We start from the raw sequence: 14,713 nt of genomic DNA on the forward strand, positions 1-14,713 counted from the left end.
TAAGAATTCTTAATTACACAGCTTCAGAGCACTGTAGAATCACATTTACACCTCAAAATGGTAGACTATTTTCCAATGAATACAGCTAAGCTCTTTCTTTAATCAAACAGTAAAGGTTTGGTCATTCACAAACATCCTATCTTGTTCCCACACCTGACACAGAATTTTATTTAAAGCAAAATCTGTCTACTGTTCCTGTAGAGCTAACAAAAACCAAAGTCGTGAGCCTGCAAGCCACCATAAACTGAATGAAACTGCTGGTGTTAAACACACACACACACACACACACACAATTTTTTAATTGCTTCAGGTAAGTTAAGGCTAAAAGAGAATTTAAAATAACTTAAGCTTTGTTTGTGTTTGGAGATTGAAAGAGGCAGTGATGAAAAAGTAAAATAAATCTGAGCAATTTAAAGAAGCCAGCTTTGTTAAAAACCAGATGGCCACTTGCCAACACTTCTTCAGGAACATAAGACCAAAGACGATTCTAGGCAAGATTCACTGGCCACAGAGGCTCTTTATTAAACACAAAATCAAGAAAGTTCTCATAAATATTTCAATTTTAGTAAGTTAAAGGACAGTTAAATAAAAGGAGCACTTTACAAAGCTTTGCAGAATCAATACGGAAACAAAGCTCTGTGCTTTTAACATCGGAGCCCTCAAACACAAGCCACATTTTAAACGTCACATTTACAAACCTCCTATTCACAAACAACTATAGCCTAAATTCCGTCAGGAAAAGTACTGGTAACTGGAAAAGGGACCGGCCTTAGTTTAAAATCTCCAACAGGTCAGCAGAAAAGAAATCGCACAATTCTGAATTGCAAGTGTCTGAGAACCCTAAATCGAACTCTTCGTCTTAGGCTGAACTCTATACGCAAGCATTTCACATCTGTACCTTCAACTTCCTATAAATGATATCGTTTGTGAAAGAAAAGACAATAAGGATACTCCTCAAACTCCTATATCCCATGATCCATCCTCAAAGAGTGGAAGGAACAGCAAAGTGGAAGGAACAAAGCACTGACGTCAATTACGAGATTAACCCCGGGCACAGGCAGCTGGAGGGAAGGCCTACACATCAACACCCAAATACAAGCTATCGGGGTAACTAGCTAGCAGGGCGATTCAGAAGTTATGGGGGGTATTCAAGTATTACACCCCCATATTCCCATTTTTAGTCAATCTCCTTCGCCAGTCGAAGGCGGAAATTTTTTTTCCTTTTTTTTTTTTCTTTTTTGCGGGGGGGGGGGGGGGCGGGGGAGGAGAAGGAGGACGTGCGCAGGATCGCGAGAAGGAAAGCGAGAACTAGTTGGGTAATGATAGCCAGAACCTAGGCCTATTCTCTCTTTTAACTAGAAATGACTAGAAATTGAGGAAGGTATTAAAAAGTAACAGATCAGTCGATGATGAATTTCTGAGGGAAGGAACGGATTAAGGGACGAAAGGAGAAACGGTGAAGATGGATTTCTGGGAATTTTTGTTAGGATTGGGTTAGCTTTTTAAATATTCTTTCTTTCTTTCTTTCTTTTTTTTTTTGAGGATCGGGGGTGGAAGGCGAAGATGAGGGAAGAAGCCGAATCGAGCAGCCCTAACCTGGAAGGTCTCTCCGAGCCCCCAGGAGAACCCTGTTCTCCCCTCCCCCCACTGTCTCCCCGCGGCCGGCCCGGCCCTCAGTCAGTCAGTCGGCTGTTCTCACCTCCAGTCCCGGCTCCGCTAGGCCCGAACCATTTCCCGGTTGCGGCAGAGGCGGCGGCGAGCCTGCACCTTCAAGGGACGCGCATTCGAGCCCGCCGGGGGGGCGGCGACAGGCTGCCAAGGGCGAGGAGCTCCGGGCGGCGGCGGCGGCGGCGGCGGGGGTTCGAGAGGTCTCAAAAAGCGCAGGCGGCGACGTACTTCAAACACCACAGGCGGAGGTCCCGCCCCGCTCCATGACTGTCGGGCCTAGCCCCCGACGGCCGGCTGAGGCGACAGGGGCGGGCTGACGAGGACCTAGCTCCGGGCTCCCCCGCCCCGTCCGCTGGCGACGGCGGCTCGACTACCGCAGCCAGGACTGTGACTGACGCAGCGGCCGCGCCACCCATGTGACCAGGGCCGGGCGGGGACCAGAGCGTCACGTGGCGTCGCCGCGCCCCTCCCCGCCACAAAAACGGAGGGCTACGGGGCCTGCTGCGTTGGGGGGTGACGCTGACGGTGGTGACGTGCACGGCCGCCGGATCCGAAGACCCGGGGCAAGCCGGGTACTGGCTCAGGTGGCCTAGGCCAGCGTCCCGAGCCCGGCGGCAGCGTCTGACAGGGCGGGCTGGGCATTACCCGGCCTGCACACCCCGGCGCGTAGCCGCTAGTGAAGTTCGGAAGGGCGGGGCCGGGCCGAGCCGGATCTACCGGTTCTGGGGCTCAGGAGAGAAGTCTGTCAGCCTAAGGGTGTGGCTGAAGCCCCCAGACCCTCTGTCAGGTGCTGACGTCTAAGCCCGGGGTCAGTTACGAGACCCTCCACAGCTCCGGCCGAAAAGGGAAGTTTGCCGGGAGTTTCTGTGCAGGAGGCCGCCTAGAACCTCGCATGAACTTCCACGAAGCCAAGCCAGCCCTTTTTTCTTCGTCATCTCAACAGCTTCTACCATTACTACTTTTCTTCAGGACATTCCAAACACTTTCCTTCAGTTGTTAACATCCGTGCCAGTCAGGGCAAGCTATAATTTTATGGAGAGTAAAGTCATAGTTACAGACTCAGTTCAGTTTAGTCACTTAGTCGTGTCCAACTCCTTGCAACCCCACGGACTGCAGCACGCCAGGCTTCCCTGTCCATCACCAACACCCAGAGACTACTCAAACTCATGTCCATCGCCTCGGTGATGCCAGCCAACCATCTCATCCTCTGTCCTCCCCTTCTCCTCCCGCCTTCAGTCTTTCCCAGCATCAGGGTCTTTTCCATTGAGTCAGCTTTTCCAATCAAGTGGCCAAAGTATTGGAGATTCAGCTTCAACATCAGTCCTTCCAATGAGTATTCAGGACTGATTTCCTTTACGATTGACTGCTTGGATCTCCTTGCAGTCCAAGGGATTCTCAAGAGTCTTCTCCAACACCACAGTTCAAAATCATCAATTCTTCCTAGCTCAGCTTTCTTTATAGTCCAACTCTCACATCCATACATGACTACTGGAAAAACCATAGCTTTGACTAGACAGACGTTTGTTGGTAAAGTAATGTCTTTGTTTTTTAATATGCTGTCTGGGTTGGTCATAGCTTGTCTTCCAAGGAGCAAGTGTCTTTTAATTTCATGACTGCAGTCACCATCTTGTGGTGATTTTGGAGCCCCCTCCAAAAAAGTCTCTCACTGTTTCCATTGTTTCCCCATCCATTTCCCATGAAGTGATGGGACCGGATGCCATGACCTTAGTTTTCTGAATGTTGAGTTTTAAGCCAACGTTTTCACTCTCCTCTGAAAGAGCAGTGGCTTTCATCAAGAGTCTCTTTAGTTCTTTGCTTTGTGCCATAAGGGTGGTGTCATCTGCATATCTGAGGTTATTGATATTTCTCCCAGCAATCTTGATTCCAGCTTGTGCTTCATCCAGCCCAGTGTTTCTCATGATGTACTCTGCATATAAATTAAATAAGCAGGGTGACAATATACAGCCTTGACAAACTCCTTTCCCGATTTGGAACCAGTCTGTTGTTCCATGTCCAGTTCTAACTGTAGCTTCTTGACCTCTATACAGATTTCTCAGGAGGTAGGTAAGGTTGTCTGGTATTCTGTCTCTTTAAGAATTTTCCAGTTTGTTGTTATCCACACAGTCAAAGGCTTTGGCGTAGCCAATAAAGTAAAAGTAGATGTTTTTCTGGAACACTCCTGCTTTTTCTATGATTCAATGGATGTTGGCAATTTGATCTCTGGTTCCTCTGCCTTTTCTAAATCCAGCTTCAGACTAGACAGGATTTTCAAAGTGTCTCATACAATACATAGTTACACCAATACGGTAACTATCCAGAGAAACTACTTTGGGTTCATCATTTGGAAAACACTTTATAACTTCCTGCTTCTTATCTGTTTTCTTTCCACCTAGGGCCGTCATGGAAAGCTGGGGTTTTTTTCCTTTCACTTTCTACTAATTTTGAAGGAAGCATTTTAAAGATTTTTTAAAATAAAATTCAAGGATTTTAGGAGCTTTTTGATAAACTATAAAGAATGTGCATATGAAAATGTTTTTATTAGTCCTAAAAGCTGGTCCTAAATTTATTAGGACTAATGAATTTATTAGTCCTAAATTCATCAGCATTATTTTTTCTTCATATAATTCTGAAGTGACGACATATTCTTTAAGGCTAAACTATTTATATAGATTTTGTCTATGTATCTATGTAAATTAGGAAATGTAGTCATGCAAAACCCAAAATGAACTATGATAAAGTAGAGTGAAAAATAATTGGCACCCGCATCTCTGACCTTCAACTATTCCAGTTCTAGAGGCAATCCCTTAACCCTCCCCAAGATGTGTCATAAATATATATTAAAATACATGTACTTTTTATGCAAAAGATAACATACTGTGTATACCGTTAAGTTCTTTTTCTCAGTTAAATATCCTGGATATCTTCTCAGTTCAGTTCAGTTGCTCAGTCGTGTCTGACTCTGTGACCCCATGAATTGCAGTACGAAAGGCCTCCCTGTCCATCACCAACTCCCAGAGTTCACTCAGACTCACGTCCATTGAGTCAGTGATGCCATCCAGCCATCTCATCCTCTGTCCTCCCCTTCTCCTCCTGCCCCCAATCCCTCCCAGCATCAGAGTCTTTTCCAATGACTCAACTCTTCGCATGAGGTGGCCAAAGTACTGGAGTTTGAGCTTTAGCATAATTCCTTCCAAAGAAATCCCAGGGCTGATCTCTTTCAGAATAGACTGGTTGAGTCTCCTTGCAGTCCAAGGGACTCTCAAGAGTCTTCTCCAACACCACAGTTCAAAAGCATCAATTCTTCGGCACTCAGCTTTCTTCACAGTCCAACTCTCACATCCATACATGACCACTGGAAAAACCATAGCCTTGACTAGATGGACCTTTGTTGCCAAAGTGATGTCTCTGCTTTTTAATATGCTATCTAGGTTGGCCATAACTTTCCTTCCAAGGAGTAAGCATCTTTTAATTTCATGGCTGCAGTCACCATCTGCAGTGATTTTGGAGCCCCCCAAAATAAAGTCTGACACTCTTTCCACTGTTTCCCCATCTATTTGCCATGAAGTGATGGGACTAGATGCCATGATCTTCGTTTTCTGAATGTTGAGCTTTAAGCCAACTTTTCCACTCTCCTCTTTCACTTTCATCAAGAGGCTTTTGAGTTCCTCTTCACTTTCTGCCATAAGGGTGGTGTCATCTGCATATCTGCTGCTGCTGCTGCTAAGTCACTTCAGTTGTGTCCGACTCTGTGCGACCCCATAGATGTCAGCCCACCAGGGTCCCCCGCCCCTGGGATTCTCTAGGCAAGAACACTAGAGTGGGTTGCCATTTCCTTCTCCGATGCATGAAAGTGAAGTCCCTCAGTCGTGTCCGACTCTTAGCAACCACATGGACTGCAGCCTACCAGACTCCTCCATCCATGGGATTTTCCAGGCAAGAGTACTGGAGTGGGGTGCCATTGCCTTCTCCGCTGCATAACTGAGGTCATTGATATTTCTCCTGGCAATCTTATTCCAGCTTGTTCTTCTTCCAGCCCAGCGTTTCTCATGATGTACACTGCATACAAGTTAAATAAGCAGGGTGACAATATACAGCCTTGATGTATTCCTTTTCCTATTTGGAACCAGTCTGTTGCTCCATGTCCAGTTCTAACTGTTGCTTCCTGACCTGCATATAGGTTTCTCAAGAGGCAGGTCAGGTGGTCTGGTATTCCCATCTCTTTCAGAATTTTTCACAGTTTATTGTGATCCATACAGTCAAAGGCTTTGGCATAGTCAATAAAGCAGAAATAGATGTTTTTCTGGAACTCTCCTGCTTTTTCCATGATCCAGTGGATGTTGGCAATTTGATCTCTGGTTCCTCTGCCTTTTCTAAAATCAGCTTGAACATCTGGAAGTTCACGGTTCACGTACTGCTGAAACCTGGCTTGGAGAATTTTGAGCATTACTTTACTAGCGTGTGAGAGGAGTGCAGTTGTGCGGTAGTTTGACTGCCTCATTCTTCCTAAGGATAGTATACTATTTCATTATATGCAAATATAATAATTTAATCAACCCCTTACAGGTGAACATTTAGGTTGCTGCCAAACCATTACTAAATTACAAACTAAACTGCAACTAATAATCTCACAAGATAGATAACTATATCAGTAATTCATTAGACCACAATCTTTAGATGGAAAGGTATTTTCAATTTGAATGAATGCGTGCATGCTCAGTCATTAAGTCATATCTGACTCTTTGGGACCCTGTGGACTGTAGCCCATCAAGCCTCTCTGTCCATGGAATTCTCCAGGCAAGAATATTGGAGTGAGTTGCCATTTTCTCCTCCAGAGAATCTTCACAGTTAAGGGATGGAACCTGAGTCTCCTGAGCCCCTTGCCTTTGGGAGAAGGATTCTTTCACCACTGAGGGACCTGGGAAGTCCCTTCAATTTGAATAGAGATTGTTTAATTGCCTCCATAGAAGTAGTGCCAATTTCATTTTGCCTAGGAAGATTTACAAGTCCATATAGGAAAGGAGTGATGATGAAGAATGACAACAAGGAAGATTATCATTTTACACAATAATTTAAGAAGTATTAAAGCATTGATGATAAAATTTTACAGGAAAATTCCTTTATTTATTTTGGAGTAAATGTTTGGCTAAATTAAAAGATAATATGCTTTTTGTTCCATAAAGTATCATGACAGTTTTTTTGATATAAATGAGACCTTACTTAAAAACTAAAAGGGGGGCTAGGGGTGGAAAAAATAAGGGTGGACTTTTCTTTGCCATTTTTATTCAAATAAGGATGCCCTTCCCTTTTAGCAGTGAGAGAAAAAATTCCTAAAATTATTTCTCAACTCATAACATTTTAATCAGATACATCCATTTTAACAAAATGAATTTTCTGTCTTTAACTTCATATTCTAGAGCAATGTAAGTCAACCGCACTGATTGGCATAATAGCAGAAAATACCAACCATAAAACTTTAAAAGAAAAAAATCTCTGAGAAAAATATGACTATTTTATCAACAGGCGATATTTGAACAAAGTATTCAGTATACATTGTTGCAACAGCAATTCTTAGTAGACTTCTGGGGTTTTTTCAGTCAGATTTTTGTAGAGGTGTAATTGACATACAGTGAAAAAACATAAATATAAAACTGAATCCCTTTGCTGAACACAACATTATAAATCAACTATAGTTCAATAAGAAAGTTGAAAAAATAGAGGCTTCTCCAGTGATCTAGTAGTTAAGAATCTCCCTGCTAATGCAGGGGACATGGGTTTGATCCCTGATGGGGAAGATCCCACATGCCACAGGGTAGCTAAGCTCCTGAGCCATAACTGCTGAGCCCTCACATGTGCCTAGATTCCGGGCTCTCCAAGGAAGAGTAGCCCCTGCTCGCTGCAACTAGAGAAATCCCAACAAAGAGTAGCCCCCACTCTCTACTATTGGAGAAACCCACAGTGCAGCAACAAAGACCCAGTGCAGCTACAAATGAATCAATCAAATATTTTCAAAAATAATAAAATTTATATACAGTAAAATTTATCCTTTTCAATGTTTGATTCTATGAGTTTTAACAAATGTGTGCAGCTATGTGACCACCACCCTAATCAAGATATAGAGCATTTCCTTTATCCCTACCCCTAATCATTTCCTCTTGCTCCTATATAATGAACCCCTCAGTTCAATCCCAGTTCCTGTCAGCCACTGATGTACTTTCTGTCCCTATACATCACCTTTTACAGAATATCACATGAATGGAATCATATAGTAAGTAGCCTTTTAGATATGGCTTCCTTCACTTAGCATGCCTTTGAGATCTATCTATTGTCATTGCATATCTCAGTAATTTATCCCTCTTTATTGCTAAGTAGTATTCTATTACTATAACACAGACTGTTTAGGCATTCATCAGTTGAAGAGCATTTGGGTGGTTTCTACTTTAATGATTATAAGTAAAATTTATATAAACACCCATGCACTAGATTGCATTCAGTCTTTAAACTGATTTTCTAAAAGGCACTTCTAGATATATGAATTGCTAAGTCATAAATGTACCTACATAAATATTATTCTGCGTTAAGAAACTCAAATAAATTATTCATTATTTATCAAATGTTCTGTTTATTAAACACCTACTTTATACCAAGTACTGTTCTAGGCAATGAATAAAACAGTTGTCAAATGTTGGCATCCCCAAATATATCACCAAAATTATGTGTTGATAAGTCAAAGCTGAGTTTATTGCTTACTAGTAAAAGAGCCTAGTACCTTGAATGGTTTCAGTAGCATTTCCAAGGGGAATTTGGGATATTTATAAGATTTTGAGGTCTGGACTAAGGGGGTTTTTCAGTTTAGGAGGCTTGATTGGGATTGGGTAAGAATCATGATGTAGTAGGTTAGGATTAGCAGACACAGCAAGGCAAAGGTTTTTAAGAGTCTTGAGTGTGTATTAGTTTTTATTGCTGCTTTAACAAATTACCACAAACATTTTAAATCAAGTATACCTCAGTAAAAATAAATAGGGAATTCCTTGGCAGTCCAATGGTTAGGACTCCAAGCTTCCACTTCAAGGGGCCTGGGATTCAATTCCTGGTGGGGTTGGGGTGGGGGGGTGGGGGGTGGGGTAGGGTGGGGACTAAGATTCCACAAGCTGAGTGGCATGGCAAATAAATAAATAAAATTAAGACATCTATTGAAAAGTTGAGTAGTTAAATGTTCATTAAAATGGGACTTTGAGAAATTTCTGAAATGGAAAGTTGCAATTTTTCTGTTCCTGGTTGAATGGTTCTGGAATAGTAGTAATGTTGAAGATGACAATGAAATAATAAAATTATGTCAATGTTGATAGTAATCCATGTGGATATGCTGCTGCTAAGTCGCTTTAGTTGTGTCCAACTCTTGTGACCCCATAGATGGCAGCCCACCAGGCTCCCGGTCCCTGGGATTCTCCAGGCAAGAACACTGGAGTGGGTTGCCATTTCCTTCTCCAATGCATGAAAGTGAAAAGTGAAGTCGCTCAGTCGTGTCCGACTCTTCGACACCCCATGGACTGCAGCCTACCGGCTCCTCTGCCCATGGGATTTTCCAGGCAAGAGTACCGGAGTGGGTTGCCATTGCCTTTTCCACCATGTGGATATAGATAGTTTCAATTCTGTGTCTTACTTTGGAGCCATTTTCAGCCTGAGTTGGAAAACGTTAACATCTGGCCATGATCAATCCAAATCTTCACTGTCACCTGTGGTATCATGATTTTTGTTGTTCAGTGGCTAAGTCATGACTCTTTAGGACCCCATAGACTGCAGCATGCCAGGTTCCTCTGTCCTCCACTGTCTGCCAGAGTTTGCTCAAATTCCTGTCCATTGAGTCAATGATGCTATCTAACCCTCTCATCCCCTGCCACCCTCTTCTCCTTTTGCTTTCAGTCTTTCCCAGCATCATCATGATTAAGAAGCAAATTTCTGGGGAGTGGTTGTTTCAAATTGCACAAGTACCAGGTTTTCCCATTCTTAATCCTTCTGGGGAATGCTCAGGAAAACTAGAGAACACTTATATTAGTTACTGCATTTGAGGGGTCAGAGAGCTGGAGAACTACTCCTATTGATCACTGTTGAAGGCTTTCTAGCAACTCTGGCCTGTTGCATGTAAGTAGAGCAAACTATAGCAGCCAGAAATGTTTTGGGGGCAAATAAAATCAGGAACATCTGCATAAACTAAAGGTACACTGACATTTCTGAAATAGTGGAGGTGAGGGACATGGGTGGGCACGGACAATCTCTGCTTCAGTGATAATTACTGTACACACTATGTATCAGGCAAATGCTAAACATTTTGAGATGCATTATTTACTTTTTTTACCTTGTCTTCTCTATCTTGTGTGCTACCACCATGCTGAAACCAGTCACCAAGGTAACCATCGATTCCCATACTGTCAGATCCAAAAGTTGAATCTTTGTCTTTACCTTTTTGTTTTACACAATGAACCATCTTCTCTTGTTTGAGACACTTTCCTCTCTTGGTTTTTGAGATGCCACACTCTCCAAGATGTCTGAACACTTGATCTTTAGCTCTTTTCTCTCTGTTTCTTTCTGGGATTGGCAATTTTTCTGTAAAGGCCAGATAGTAAATACTTCAGGTTTTACAGGCCAAGTGGCAAAATCAAGGATTTTGTGTAGGTACAAAATAGTAGATTAAAATTTTTTCCATAAATTTTTCATGAAATTCAAAATGTAGTAATTAAGCTTTGTAATTCAAGTAATTATAAAGAATTATTTGTAATGAGAATAATAATTTTTCTTTTTGGGCAGGGGATGAGGATAACATTTCACTTACTTGGAATTCAAAGTTATTATTTCCTATCATCAAATGTGATTTCAGATTTTTTTTCCCCACTTGTACTTTGCCAGATATTCTTCTGTTAGTGCTTATCTGTAGTAAAATTTCATGTATTTCATTTTCAAAAACATCTTTTCACAGGTAGGTATTGCCAAATACAGATATGTAATATTACTTAAGAATATTAATTACTGAGAATTCCCTGATGGTCCGGTGTTTAGGACTCCGTGCTTTCACTGCTGTAAAGTCCAGAACTTCCATAGGTACTGCAGTTTGAGCTCAGAAAAGACATATGCTGCAAATTTGTATGGTAATAGACATTTTACTTGTATCTTTGGACAGCACAGGAAGTATATAAAGCAACTTGATATTGTTTGTGATTAAAAAAATTATTGTTGCCGAAATGAATTGACTGTAGTAAAATTTCACATATATACAGTTTGCTTTGTAATTTAGGTTGAACTTGTTAAGAAACATGATTGAATCTTCAATAAAAGCTGATTTCCAAGCCATTTAGTGTTCAACAGTGGCTGAGGGCACTTCTCATTCACAAAAATCCAACTGACAACATTATTTGCAATAGCCAAAATGTGGAAGCAACCCAGATGAATGGATAAGCAAAATGTGGTATATTCATTAACAAAATATTAATCAACCTTAAAAAGGAAGAAAAATTTGCACATGCTACAACATGAATGAACCTTGAGGATATTATGCTAAATGAAATAAGCCAGTCACAAAAAGACAAATACTGTTATGATTCTACTTATAAGAGGTACCAAAAATAGTTAAATTCATAGAGACAGTACTATGTAATTTTCAGTGGCTGGAGTGAAGGGAATGGGGAATTATTGTTTAATGGGTATAGCATTTCAATTTTGCAAGATGAAACAAATTTTGGAAATAGATAGTGGTGATGATTGTGCTTAATGTCACTGAATGGTACACAAAAAATTGGCCAAATATTAAATTTTATGTTATATGTATTTTACCACCATTAAAAAAAGTTTCCATCTCAGTCCAGAGCTCAAATAATCACAATAATATTTTACCATTACTAAGCCATCAAACTGCGATGTGGTATAGCAAGTGAGGATATTCAGGTATATTTCTGAAAAAAAAAAAAAAAAAAAGTTCCTGGAACACATGATGGTTAAATCCAGAAGAGGAAATAAAGTTCACTCTTGATGCTGTTAGTAAGACAATACATGATAAATTCAAATATTTACAAGGCTTTAAACACCTTACATTTTCCAAAGCTTTGTAAATCTGTTCAAATAAGTTTTTTCTCCTCCACACATGTTCGTTTGTTGTTGTCTTCGTCACGAAGTCGTTTTTGACTCTTTTGTGCCACTATGGATCGTAGCCTGCCAGGCTCCTCTGTCCATGGGATTTCCCAGACAAGAATACTGGAATGGGTTGCCATTTCCTTTTCCAGGGTATCTTCCCGACCTGGGGATCAAACCCATGTCTCCTGCATTGGCAGGTGAATTCTGTACCACTGAGCCACCAGTACCACCATCAATTTAACGTATCTTATTCAACTCAACTGCAGGTTGTACGGAATTAGGGTTTTCACAACTTCCTTGAAAACATTCTCTTTTGTAGTTGTTCCACACAGACTACTCTTAGAGGTAATTCTTTAGTCACTTCAAACTCAATATTTTTTTTTTTTTTTTTCAAACTCAATATTGATTCCTCAGATAAACAACTGACTGATATCAGCGACAACTGTGTACTCATCAAGATTCAAGTACCTATATCTAAATGGAATAGCATTGAAAGTCAAAAAATAAATCCTCATATTTATGGTTGAAAAATTCAACAAGGTTCTAAGACAATTTTCAATGAGCAAACAATAGTCTTTTCAACAAATTGTGCTGGGACAACTGGATATCCATATGTAAAAGAATTATGTTGGATTCCTACCTCACAGCACATACAAAAATCAACTCACAATAATCCAAGCCCTAATTGTAAGAGCTAAACCTATAAAACTCTTAAAAGAGAACAAAGGCATAAAGCTTCAAGATCTGGAATAGCCATGGTTCATTAGATATGATACCAAAAGTACAAGCAACAAAAGAAAAACATGAACTGGACTTCATCAAAATTAAGATGTTTTGTGGTTCAAAAAGACAGCATCAAGAAAGTGAATAGACAGGACTTTCCTGGTGACTCAGTGGTAAAGAATCTGCCTGCCAATGCAGGAGCTGCGAGAGACACGTATTTGATCGCCTGGATCAGGAAGATCCCACATGATGAGGAACAACTAAGCCCATGCACCACAGCTAGTGAGCCACTGCTCTGGAGTCCATGCTCCACCACTACTGAGCCCATATGCAGCAACTAGTGAAACCCATGTGCCTAGAGTCTGTGCTTTTCAATAAGAGAAATCATTGCAATGAGAAGCCAGTGCACTGCGGCTAAAGAAAGACCTCTTGCAGCAACAAAGACCCAGCCAGCCAATAAATAAATAAGTAAATAGATATTTAAAAAAATAAAAAGAAAGTGAAAAGACAAAAGACAAATACCCAATTTTTAAAATACGCACAGAGGTTCTTTTTTTTCTCTTGCCTTCCTCAAAAGTTTAAACATAATGCTATCATATAACCCAGAGTCCTAGGTATACACCCAAGAAAATTACAAAAAAAAGGTCCTCACAAAACCTTGCACATGAATGTCTACGGTAGCATTATTCATAATAGCCAAAAGATGGAAAACAAATGATACACTGTAAACGAACCTTGAAAACCTTATGCTGACTAAAAGAAGTCAGTCACAAAGGACAATACACGGTGTGGTTCCATTTATATGAAATGTTCATAATATGGAAATCTATAGAGATAGAAAGAAATTAGTGATTACCTATGGCTGGGTGCTTGTTGGGGAATGGGTAATGACTGCTAATGGGTACATGATTTCTTTGGGGAGTAATAAGAATTGATTCTGGTGGGGGTTGTATAACTCTGAATTGTACACTTTCAATGGGTGAATTATATGGTATGTTCATTAAAACTCAAGAAGCTATTAATATTACAAAAAATAAGTCAAGGAAAACCAATTGATACCCCTTTGTTTTTTAATTAACAATTGATATTGCTCTCAATGTCTTTAACTCTGATTAACTGTTCTCACAGAAAGGTTAATACTCTTAAGCAAGTTTATTTGCTCTGAATATATTTCTTTGGCTGCTACTATCAAACATGATTTAATGAACTTGTCATCATTAAATGACTTTCCTCACTTACATAATGCTGCTGCTGCTGCTGCTACTATGTTGCTTCAGTCGTGTCCGACTTTTAGTGACCCCATGGACTGCAGCCTACCAGGCTCCTCTGTCCACGGGATTTTCCAGGCAAGAGTACTGGAGTGGGTTGCCATTGCCTCCTCCACACTTACATAATGAATCACTCAGAAACTTTAGTTGCACCCTCCTTTTCATTTTTAAACATTTTTGGAAGAAATTAATTTGTAATGAGGTGAAAAGTGAAGTCACTCAGTCTCATCCGACTCTTTGTGATCCCATGGACTGTAGCCTACCATGCGCCTCCATCCATGGGATTTTTCCAGGCAAGAGTACTGGAGTGGGTTGCCATTTCCTTCTCCAGAAGATCTTCCCAACCCAGGGATTGAACCTGGGTCTCCTGCATTGTAGTCAGATGCTTTACCATCTGAGCTACCATTGTACATCAAATCCCAAATGTCTTTTAAGTAAAATCTCCAATGTTTTCTGTGATCTAACCTCAGAAGTCACATGCATTTCTGTAATATTCTATTGGTTGCACAAGTCAACCCTATTCAGTGTGGGAGGGGACTGTACAAGGACATGAGCACCAGGACTCAGAAGTCATTAAGAGCCATTTCAGAGGCTACCTACCACAATGCCTTGTTAAGAGAAAGGACTCAACAAGAACTGTTGCTATAAAAATGATTCTAATGAAAACATTAGGAAAAGTAGTTAGTACAAATCCACACGTGGTTCATAGTCTCTATACATACCCACATTCTCAAAATAAAATCCAAGTATACTATTAAGGCAAATGAGAATACTAATGATTTTGTTATTATCCACTCTTTCAACAATTATTGGTAGAGTGCCACTGATACACCAGGTAGTATTCTAAACATCTAGGTTCTAGGCAAGCAAGTGCAAGTGAAGTCACTCAGTCGTGTCCGACTCTTTGTGACCCCATGGACTGTAGCCTACCAGGC

At 40.9% G+C, this 14,713-nt stretch overlaps 1 protein-coding gene across 3 annotated transcripts in view; it reads right to left on the reverse strand.

The window, feature by feature from the left end:
- AFF4 (ALF transcription elongation factor 4) overlaps positions 1-2,066 on the reverse strand; it is an 85,072-nt gene extending 83,006 nt beyond the window's left edge. For all 3 annotated transcript variants that reach the window (XM_019964909.2, XM_019964907.2, XM_019964908.2), the window contains exon 1: positions 1,700-2,066. The gene's annotated coding sequence lies outside the window, so the exon portion shown is untranslated. The remainder of the gene's footprint in view (positions 1-1,699) is intronic.
- Positions 2,067-14,713: the final 12,647 nt, after the last annotated feature.

Source organism: Bos indicus, chromosome 7, assembly GCF_029378745.1.
Source record: "Bos indicus isolate NIAB-ARS_2022 breed Sahiwal x Tharparkar chromosome 7, NIAB-ARS_B.indTharparkar_mat_pri_1.0, whole genome shotgun sequence".
Classification (NCBI taxonomy): Eukaryota; Metazoa; Chordata; class Mammalia; order Artiodactyla; family Bovidae; genus Bos; species Bos indicus.